This window comes from Pholcus phalangioides, unplaced genomic scaffold, assembly GCF_987345545.1.
Source record: "Pholcus phalangioides strain wild (caught in Gottingen) unplaced genomic scaffold, Ppha-v1.0 ptg000014l_1, whole genome shotgun sequence".
NCBI classification, from domain to species: Eukaryota; Metazoa; Arthropoda; class Arachnida; order Araneae; family Pholcidae; genus Pholcus; species Pholcus phalangioides.
The window spans coordinates 26,485,361-26,496,942 of record NW_028301607.1 but is presented as its reverse complement, the minus strand read 5'-3'; positions in this window follow the sequence as shown (position 1 = coordinate 26,496,942).

Genomic DNA, 11,582 nt, shown 5'->3' with positions numbered 1-11,582 from the left:
TCGCGACCCACACTTTGGTAACCACTGCCTTAAAAAAGCATCTAATATTCTCACCCGATACTTTAAAACAGACGCCTTAAACTTTTTTAACAGTTGCGAAACGGCTGTGAAAGAAGTTGATCGATTCCGTGGACCCGCGGGAAAATGAAAGAAATGATTTGTGGGTCGGAAAAAAAATAAATGGAAAAAATAAGAGGGGGGAGGGGGCCCGCAGCTGAGATGAGCTGAATAAAGTGACCAGAAAGGTCCGAAAAGATAAATATAAATTGGTCTGCCCCGGAGCTATCTGATGTGGGCCGCGATCTCAAACTTAATTTTGCAAAAATGAACTAAGTGGCCTATTCACTGATCACCTAATGTTGTGAAAATAAATTAAATCATTATAGAGCATAAGTATAGTTTGATAAACAGCGATTATCTCACAGCATCATGCTGGACTCTCATTGTGACGATTCAGACCACACACTCCTTCCCCCTCCCGCGTCAGTGGCACAGTGGTGGTCGGCTGAAGATTATTTTTCTGCGGTTACCCAACTTCGAGGCGCGAATGCGAGCCGGTCTCCTATTTCAAAAAGTCTTCCCGCAGAGAGCAGGCAAACCTCCAACACGATATATTCGCATAACAAGAAAAATCCAAACATTTGCCATCTTCGCTTTAAATTATGAAAGCGAGATGGCAGCACCAGCAAGAACACGAAACAGTGTTGCGAAAAAACGGTTGCCAATTTTGGCGCGAGAAAAAGTAGCCCCGTTGGCGCTGACAACGCTCATGGAAAATTAGCCCAATTATCCTCCTACGAAAGAGGACCAAATTACTTAAGTGGCTATCGGCACATTTACAAGTCACTTAAATGGCCCGCATTTCAGGTCACCAGAGTGACTGGCGACGCTGTTACAAGTCTTTTAAGTGACCCACGGCACATTCAAAGATAATATAAGTGACTCCCTGCGGCACAGTTATACAACACTTGAATAGCCTGCGGCACATTAATAGATCACTTCAATAACCCACAGCACATTTACAGATCACTTAAGTAACCCACGGCACTGTTATAGACCGCTTAAGTGATCCGCGGAACATTTACCGATCACTGAAGTAACCCGTGACGCAGTTCCAGATCACTTAAGTGGCACGCGAACACTTTCCGAAAGGTTGAGCACCCTCTCCCTAACTTAACGTGGGGACTTGTCTGGCTTTTCTACCCTTGCCCTAACGAGTTGTGCTATGCATATTCAGCCCACACACGGTTGACTGTCAGAGTTCCATTCCCGTTTCATGGGAGGAGATACGCCCCCCCCCCCCAGCGTCAAAGGTGGAGTCGACTGATCTAATGTATAATTGACATCATCATCGTGCCCCCAGCAATAATGGCCGTGCGCCCCAGACTTCCAAGTCTACCTCCGCCTATGCCCCGTTTGCTCAGGATGAAGGCTATTACTTTTTGTTTTTCACGCTTCAAATTTACTTTCGAGGGCCCCATTTGAAAAACCTTGTTCCCCTCCCCCACACCAGCAGAGAGGCCGACTTGAAGAAAAGATGGGGGGGGGGCGGCTGAAAGTCGCTAATTGTTCCGTATTGAAGTGCGTACGCAAGAGAGGGAAGATACAACGTACATTGCATTGCATTCTTTTCCCCGACAATTATTGGTGGGGGCTCAAATGGCCTTAGCCCATTATGTGCCGGCGCCTATGCAAACCAAATATCTACCCTGGGGCGTATGGTTTCATAGCCCCATATCCTGCAGCCAGTGCCGTCTTAAGGCATCTCACAAAAATTATTCTGGTTGAGATTTTGGAAAATTTACCTGGTAGGGCCTCAGAATTATCATTTGGCCCGGGGAGCCCATGATGCTCTTAAGACGGCCCTGCCTGCAGCGGGGCTGCTACGATAGGATCTTTGGCGTGGCCCCGGGTAGACTTTTCAAGGGGAATCTTTTTCAGTGAATTTATTGTACAAAAAAATAAATAAATAAAAAATGATGAGAATTATCCCAGGCCTGAAACCCGGTTAGCCTCACCCTCGGAGTTCATGGGTGCCCAGAGCCATCTTGAGAGCATCATGGACCCCGGGCCGTGCCAATGCGTTAAGGTACAGCACTAGTAGCGCCCATAGTGTTCCGCGTTAAACCCGAATCGCATCCGGTATATAGCAATATAAGTTATTTAAACTAAAAAAGGAAATTATTATGATGATTTTTTGAATGAAAGTGAGTAAAATTTATTGATATTTTTCATATCATAAATATTGATTTGATAGTTGTTGCCAATCTCTCTCTTATAAAGTACAAGTTGTTTTTAGTTTTCATTCTGACTAAATAGATGGCAGCACTGAAACACCTGCTTTTACGAGGAATTTCTCAAATTTGAAAGGGGATGAAGAAAAAATTGCCTGTGATATGAGAAAGGGAAATTTACAACTTTCGGGTTGCGAATAAATTAAAATAAATATTTTTTTTTAGTTTTTTATTGAAAAATAAATTTTAAAATTAATTTAAGAAAAAATTATCATTCAAAATTATTCAATTATTCAAAATTGTTCAATTCTGACTGAAATCAGTTTCACCTTACAGATACAGTTGAATCCCGTTTTAACGAATGCCGTTATAGTGGAAATCTTGTTTTAACGAAAACTTTTGCAATTCTCCCAGTCCCCAGATAAGTTTATATAGAAACAATGCGAAGACGTGGAATTCCTTTATAAGGAAATTTCGCTATAACGAAGTGATTTCTCCGGTCTCTTGGAGTTCGTTATAACGGGACTCGACTGTATTTCTAAAATATTGTGAATATTTCGCAAACTTCTCATGTTTTTGTGAATATTTTCCCAATTTTTTAATATTTCTTCTAATTTTTGAATATTTTACAAAATTTTTCAAATATTTTACAAAATTTTTCAAATATTTAACATAATTTTTTGAATATTTCTCAAATTTTGGTGAATATTTTTCAAATCTTTTAACCGTGACAAATCTAACTAAGAGAGACAAGATATCTCGCCACCTTGAAGGCCCCCTTATTTTGGCACTGATGAACCCTTCCGAATGGGGCACTTCCTTATACCCTTTACTTTACATCTTCTGAAAATCGAAAGAAAGCCTTCATTAAAGGAGATACGACATTTTTTTTGATGGGATTCGGTGATTTCTGTTGTTCCGCTTAAAGGGTTAAATATTTCTTATAATTTTTGTGAACGTTTCTCAAAGTTCTGTGAATTTTTCTCAAATTGCATGAAATTTCTTTATTTGTTATTTCCTCAAGATTTTTGAGTACCTAAAAATTAAAATTGTTTTCAGCTAAATTAATATTTTTGAATATTTCTCAAATATATGAGGCATTCCCAATTTTTTTGAGACAGTCTGTCATATTTTCTGAATATTTTTTCATGCTTCTCTAATTTTTGTAAATGTTTCTCTAATTTTTTTTACATATTTCTCTAATTTTTTGACTTTTTCTCGAATTTCTGTGAATATTTATCAAATGTTTGTGAATATTTCTCACTTTTTTTGACATATTTTTCAAATCGTTTGAATATATTTCAGAGCTTTTGAATATTTTCCAAATTTCTGTGAATATTTCTGAAATTTCTGGAAATATTTCTAAAAAGTTTTTGTGAATTTTTCTAAAAAGTTTTTGTGAATTTTTCTAAAAAGTTTTTGTGAATTTTTCTAAAAAGTTTTTGTGAATATTTCTAAAAAAAAGTTTGCGAACATTTATAAGAACATTTTGTGAGCATTTCTCAAATTTTTGTGAATATTTCTTAAATCTTTTGTGAATAATAATTTAGTTAATATTTCTTAAATTTTTAGTGAGTAAAAATTTAGTTAATATTTCTCACAAATGTTTAAAAATTTCTCTCAAATATTTTAATACTTCTCAAATATTTTAATATTTCTCATAATTCTTGAATATTTCTCATAATTCTTGAATATTTCTCATAATTCTTGAATATTTCTAATAATTCTTGAACATTTCTCAAATATTTTAATATTTCTCATAATTCTTGAATATTTCTCATAATTCTTGAATATTTCTCATAATTCTTGAATATTTCTCATAATTCTTGAATATTTCTCATAATTCTTGAATATTTCTCATAATTCTTGAATATTTCTCATAATTCTTGAATATTTCACAAATCCTTTGAATATTTCACAAATCCTTTGAATATTTCACAAATCCTTTGAATATTTCACAAATCCTTTGAATCTTTCTCAAATTTATTCACCCGCATAAACATTTTAATTTAAATGAGCCTAATATCATTCAAAAATTCCTGACCCAAATATCCTTGATAGCGATCATCATCCTGTCATTATTATTATTATGAATAATTGAGATCGTACTCAAGGAAATTATGACTCGAGAATAAGAAATAGGAGAAAAGAAAAACGGCATTGAAAGTGGTCCCCGCCGCGAAAAACCTCTTATCTGACTTGACCTCATGCCGTGAGGTCAACGCGGGAAGGCCACGGAGCTACGGGTAGCAAAATACGTAATACTGTAATAGCGAAAAGAAAAGCAGAGCAAACAGGTCTGCAAAGTCTCATTCATTAAGATGCTCGGCCATCTTTTTCATTTTGTTTCTTTTCAGGATACGGGTGCCATCATTTAGATGTCCAAAAAAGCACGACAATTCGCGTGCGCGTGCGTACGCCCTTAAGTGCGACCACGTCCGTGTTACTTCGGGGTGACGGTATTTCTACTTATACGTGCAATTCGAAATGCGGGTGAATACATTATTAAGGTGTCATTATAAAATTTGCAGGGAATTTTCCTGCTCGGATCAGACTAAGAATGTCTCGGTTAACAGATATGCAGTTATTATGATCAGAAATACCAATACAAATTAGAGGGTTATAAATCACCTACGCACTAACTAAATTTTCAAAAAATTCTCAAGTTTCAAATTTTCAGACTTCTTTTAATTTCGAGACATTTTTTTTTTTTAATTTTTATGCATTTTTCATATTTCAAGAATCTTTCTCGAATTTTTTTAGTTTCTTCTGTTTTCACAAATTTTTCTTTATCCACAGATTTGGCAAGGGCTAAATTTTTCTTTGTCCCTTTACTTTTTTTACCAACAAATTTTCTTTAATTACAAACTCAGCTTCCTCTACAACTTTTCCTCTACCTATAAATTTTTCTGTACTCACAAATTCAGCTTCATCCATAATTTATTCTTTACCCGCAAATTCAGCTTCATCCATAATATTTCTTTACAAATAAATTCAGCTTCATCCATGATATTTCTTTACCCACAAATTCAGCTTCATCCATAATTTATTCTTTACCCACAAATTCAGCTTCATCCATAATTTATTCTTTGCCCACAAATTCAGCTTCATCCATAATTTATTCTTTACCCACAAATTCAGCTTCATCCATATATAATTTATTCTTTACCCACAGATTCAGCTTCATCCATAATTTTGTTTTACCCCCTTCATCCATACATTTTCTTTACCCCCTTCATCCATACATTTTCTTTACCCCCTTCATCCATACATTTTCTTTACCCCCTTCATCCATAATTTTGCTTCATCCACAGATTCAGCTACAAAATTTTTCTTTACCCACAGATATTCAGCTACATAATTTTTCTTTACATACAGATTCAGCTTCATCCATAATTTTTATTTTTTACCTCTTCATCTTCATAATTTTTCTTTACCTCTTCATCCATAATTTTTCTGTACCTCTTCATCCATAATTTTTCTTTACCTCTTCATCCATAATTTTTCTGTACCTCTTCATCCATAATTTTTCTATACCTCTTCATCCATAATTTTTCTTTACTCGTACATATTCAGCTTCATTCATAATTTTTCTTTACCTCTTCATCCACAATTTTTCTTTACCTCTTCATCCACAATTTTTCTTTACCTCTTCGTCCACAATTTTTCTTTACCCACAAATTCTTCTTCATCCATAATTTTTCTTTACCCACAAATTTTGCATCACCCACAGATTCTTCTTTATCCAAAAAACTGCAGTTTCATCTACTTTTTTTTCTACCCTCCAATTTCTCATAATCCACAAATTCTACTTTGTCCCCAACTTTTTTTTCCTTTATCCACAAACTGCAACATCATCAACAATTTTATTTTACTCATAATTTTCCTTCATTCATAGATATTTCGTTATCCAAAGTTTTTCTTCATCAACATTTTCTTCTTTTTCCCACGAATTCAGCTTCACTCACGAATTTCTCTTTTCCATGAATTTTTATCCACTATTTTATTTCATTCTCAACATAACCCCGTATGTACCCACAATTTTTCTCTACCCACAAATTTTCTTTATCCACAAATTCAGCTTCATCCCCCAATTTTTCTTTACCTACAAATTTTTCTTTCAAGATTCATTGAAAGACTGGTTATTTGTGGAGATGACGATTACAAGGAAGAAAATTCACCTCTGCCTCCACGGGGTCTTGAACCCCGGTCTCTCGCTTGCCGGATGAGTGCTCTACCTTTTTCTAAAAGTGCTCTAAATTTTTGTTTGTCGACAAGTTTTCCTCTAGCCCCAATTTCACTTAATCCATAAATTTTTCTTTATCCAAAAAATAGTTTCATTCGCAAATTTTTTTTCTTTACCCATTATTCACAAATTCCACTTCATTTACAAATTTTAGTTTGGCTCATTTTCTTTTTAATCTACCAAAAATTCGCTTCATCGACTATTTTTTCTTTACCCTCAAGTTCAGCTTTATCCAGAATTTTTTCGTTACCCACAAATTCAGCTTCATCCACACAGTTTTTTCTTTATCTACAAATTCAGCTTCATCCAGGGCCATCATTTCAAATTTTTCCAGGGGGGAAAAGCACATGTACTCAATATATGTATATATATATATATATATATATTTGTATATACATATATGCCATTTTTAGTGTATTTTCAAAAGCCAGGGTGGGGGGAACAGCCCCCCCCCCCCCCAAATGACGGGCCTGGCTTCATCCGCAGTTTTTCTTTATTCACAAATTCAGCTTCCTCCGCACAGTTTTTTCTTCAACCACAAATTCAGCTTCATCCACAGTTTTTCCTTTACCCGCAAATTCAGCTTCATCCACAATTTATTCTTTACCCACAAATTCAGCTTCATTCGCAGTTTTTCTTTATCCACAAATTCAGCTTCATCCGCACAGTTTTTTCTTCAACCACAAATTCAGCTTCATCCACAGTTTTTCCTTTACCCGCGAATTCAGCTTCATCCACAATTTATTCTTTACCCACAAATTCAGCTTCATCCGCAGTTTTTCTTTATCCACAAATTCAGCTTCATCCGCACAGTTTTTTCTTCAACCACAAATTCAGCTTCATCCACAGTTTTTCCTTTACCCGCAAATTCAGCTTCATCCACAATTTATTCTTTACCCACAAATTCAGCTTCATCCGCAGTTTTTCTTTATCCACAAATTCAGCTTCATCCGCACAGTTTTTTCTTCAACCACAAATTCAGCTTCATCCACAGTTTTTCCTTTACCCGCAAATTCAGCTTCATCCACAATTTATTCTTTACCCACAAATTCAGCTTCATCCGCAGTTTTTCTTTATCCACAAATTCAGCTTCATCCGCACAGTTTTTTCTTCAACCACAAATTCAGCTTCATCCACAGTTTTTCCTTTACCCGCAAATTCAGCTTCATCCACAATTTATTCTTTACCCACAAATTCAGCTTCATCCACAGTTTTTCTTTATCCGCTAATTCAGCTTCATCCAAAATTTATTCTTTACCCGCAAATTCAGCTTCATCCACGATTTATTCTTTATCCACAAATTCAGCTTCATCAAGAGTTTTTTCTTTAGCCTTAACTTTTTATTTTACTTACAAATTGTCTTTCTCCACAATTTTTTCTAAACCCACAACGACGTACCTACAGACAAAGTTCACTGCTTTGGTAGAAAAACTTTATTAAATTTTGAAACAAATTTTTCTACAGACATTGTTCCGCTTTCGCAGACGCGTTCGGCTGCACTCAAAAAGGTAGGAAAACTCCTCTACATTTACAAACAAATTTTTCCATGAAAACACGCGAATTCTGCCGTGCGTTCGTGAATAACGTTCAACTAATTTTATAGAGACATCATGCTGCATTTTTAGAAGCATTTCGCGATAAATTTACATTTTTCACCAATTATAAAGCTACGGAAAAAACCCCGTGATTGGCGGAAATGGAAATTTCAAAATAACTAAAATTACCAATTGACAAGTGACGCGTCACGTTTTAGAAGAAAACGACAAAAATACGGCAATTTTGGACTCGGGAAATAAGTAGGGGGGAAAAGAATAAAACGTCTCACACACTTTTGAGCGTAATTTGCATTCCGTTTCCATGTTTAATACCGTGTTTCCGTATTATAATTTTTTTTAGCATTTTTTGAACACCGGATGTGTTTTTCTTCTCGCCGACCGCAATGAAACTATTCGAAGTGGCAACGCAACGCATGTAAGTATATACATCATATTATTAGTGTTTCTATTAATGATACAGTCGGTGAAGTATAATGGCTATTTTGCTCGATGAAAAGGAGATATTTGCGGTGAAATTTTGCATTGAATAATGACTTGAGAGGTGTCGAAAGAGAAATGTACAGTAGATTAAGCCTATGGAAGGAACGGTTTTTTTTTTGGTGCTGTCCGTTTCGACATTAGTCAAATGCCCGATGGTCCATTCCATCTGAAGGTACTTGACTAATGTTCCTTCGCGAACACTTACTTCGCACCTCCGTAGATGCCAATTAACGCACATTAGTTGTCGGCACCGACACGTTTTAAAGCCATGAAAAATGACGATTTTTGCTTCTTTATTTTCTTTGACAAATATTTTTTTCATGTTTTTCAAGGAAATACGAATGTCGGAAATATAATTTATATAATTATAATTAAAAAGATTATTTATTATAATTAAAAGAAAAATGTTCTATATCAGGGGTTGCCAACTTCTTTCTGTTCGCGGGCCAACATAATGGTCAGCTATAACGTCGCGGGCCGCATCAGTGGTGCAACATCGGTGTATAAGCCGCTCCATTATTAATTGAATTAATTAGTTAGTTATTAAATTGATTTCGTCACTAGAAATAAGGAGTTTGTAAGCAGTTTGTTAATCAAGAAATCTGCTGTTGGAACCGATAGTTGAAAAAATGATCACAAATTTGATTTTTTTCACGGTACTTTTACCTTGTCGCGGGCGGCACAAAACTGCGGGCCAGCTGTTGGCCACACGTGTTCTAGAGCAGGGGTTTCCAACGTAAAAGCTTTCGCGGAACCCTCAACAGTTATACAGCTCTTACGCAGAACCCTTGATGATTATGAAGCTGAGGGCTCAACCGACCACTGGGACACACTTAGGAGCCCACCACTCAACTGTCCACAAGATCTGCGGACGTTACTCGAAGGAGGACAAAAGCTGCGCCGTATGGGCAACTGTCGTGAGGCACCTCACCGAAAACCGCGCGAATTAGACAACTGCTCGTGAGACTGTTGGACTTTGAAGACTGTGCCACGACTGGCCAAATGTCACGAGGCAGCTTTGTGTATTACGTGCATGGCCCCCACATCCTGGAGCAGGGCCCCTAGAATGGGACCTTTGGCGGACTTCCAGACCAGACTTTTCACGGGCCCCTATATAGTGAATTTATGGCGTGAAAAAACAAAAAAATGATGAGAAAATCGTTCCGGGCCCTGTCAGCCTGCCCCTTGTGGCGGCCATGATTACGTGTGATGTATTGTATATAATCGTTTTCACGTTCCAGGGGACCCAGGAGATTTGGGGGGGGGGGGCACACTCATACTTCCGGAACAACACAATCGGTAATAAATTGCCTAGGGTGATAAACTGGAGTTGGGCTCGTTTTGAATGAATGAATAAATGTCCCACACGGAACCCTTGTTGGTTGTAAGGCTGTTCGACAGAACTCAAACTAATTTTTAATATCTCTCTAATTCATGTGGTATCCTCAAGGCTGTCCTGGCATAATCATGGGACCTCGGGCGAAATGATATGCTGGGGTTCCTCCTCCTAATTTGCATACTTTATTCTCAGAATTTCCAATAAAAAACCGCTTTACGACTATCAATGAATAGAAACTTTTTTCAGTAGAAACTCTCCGGGTTCTGGAATTTTTAAAGTTTCGTCAAAAATCAGAACGTAAATCAGACGTCACGGATTTATTCCGCGGAACCCCAAAAAAGCTCTCACGTAACCCCAGGGTTCCACGGAACACCAGTTGGAAATCTGTGTTCTGGAATACTAAAGGTAACATTATTTTAGTTTCTGTCTGCACGTAAATTTTTATTGATTCAAAAATGGCGTATGGAATATTTTTTTATCTTGTACTTCTGCGAAATAAAATTTCATACGTATTCTGAAATATGAATTTACGGTAAAATTTATTTCAACTATTTTTTATTTCAAAATTAAATTTCTGAAAAAAATCCTTAATTTTGGACTTCTATTCGGAAGGGGAAAAAACATGCCTTGAAAGAGAGATACGGGTGCTCTGTTAATGGACCGACAAACTCAGAGGCTTCTTAGTAGGCATCAACAGGAACAAAAATAGCAATGGAACAGGGTGTCGCAAACGCAGGTTGAGACGGTGAAAATCACGAAAAACGCATGCAGGATTTTAGTCCAGAGGAGACGAAAAGTGGATGTCAGTTGATCGCTGGATGCGTTCGTGGGTTCGCTCACCGCATCTGACGTAAGCAGCGTAAATCACTCGTTTATGCGACGCCCGTGGATGCTTGACGTCGAATCCTGCACGCGTTTTTCACGATTCATAAGCAATCTCCAAACACGATGACCAATCCACAACATGAGCCCAATCACGCAGTTTAGTGGGGGAAAATAAAACCTCTGTCTAGATCAGTTTCCCAACCCTTTTTGTCCCAACGCCCCATAGGATCTTACGTTATACCCGTAGCTTCTACCGTCCCCCTGGAACATTCCATCTGGAATGTTAACGCCCACGTTGGGAACACCGCTCTAGATCATAGTTTCCCAACCTTTTTTTTGTCCCAGCGCCCCTTCAGAATTTTTTTTTCTCCTGTCGCCTCCCACAAATCTTACTGTTCATAGCTGAAAATTTACATATATATATCGAACGTTCGTAAGTCGAGTGTGGTCCTTAAGTCAAAATCACACTAGAATTCGTTGATTTAGAAACAGAAATGGACGAGGGGGATAGGTCGGTCCAGTGAAAATAATTTTGCATACGCCAATTTCTTCGCCAAGAGCATGTGAAAATTATGAAACTAATTCATAGTCAAACACATTGACTGGGCGCAGGGAATCCCGTAATATAAGTTTAATTGTATAGAGAGATAGACAGATACAACCGTACAGTATGGCTGCGTAAACAAGACTGATAGTTGCCACTCATATCAAAAGTAAATTGTACAAACAAGATAAACAAAACAGAGGAGTTGCCATTCTGTAAACCAGCAGAATATAAAACTTCAACACTCCCACCAATTCTATGGTTTACAGGTAACATATATATAAAACAAACATTGTAAAAATATATATATATATAATCATGAAATTTTCACATTGAGCATATTTCGCAATTTTTCAAA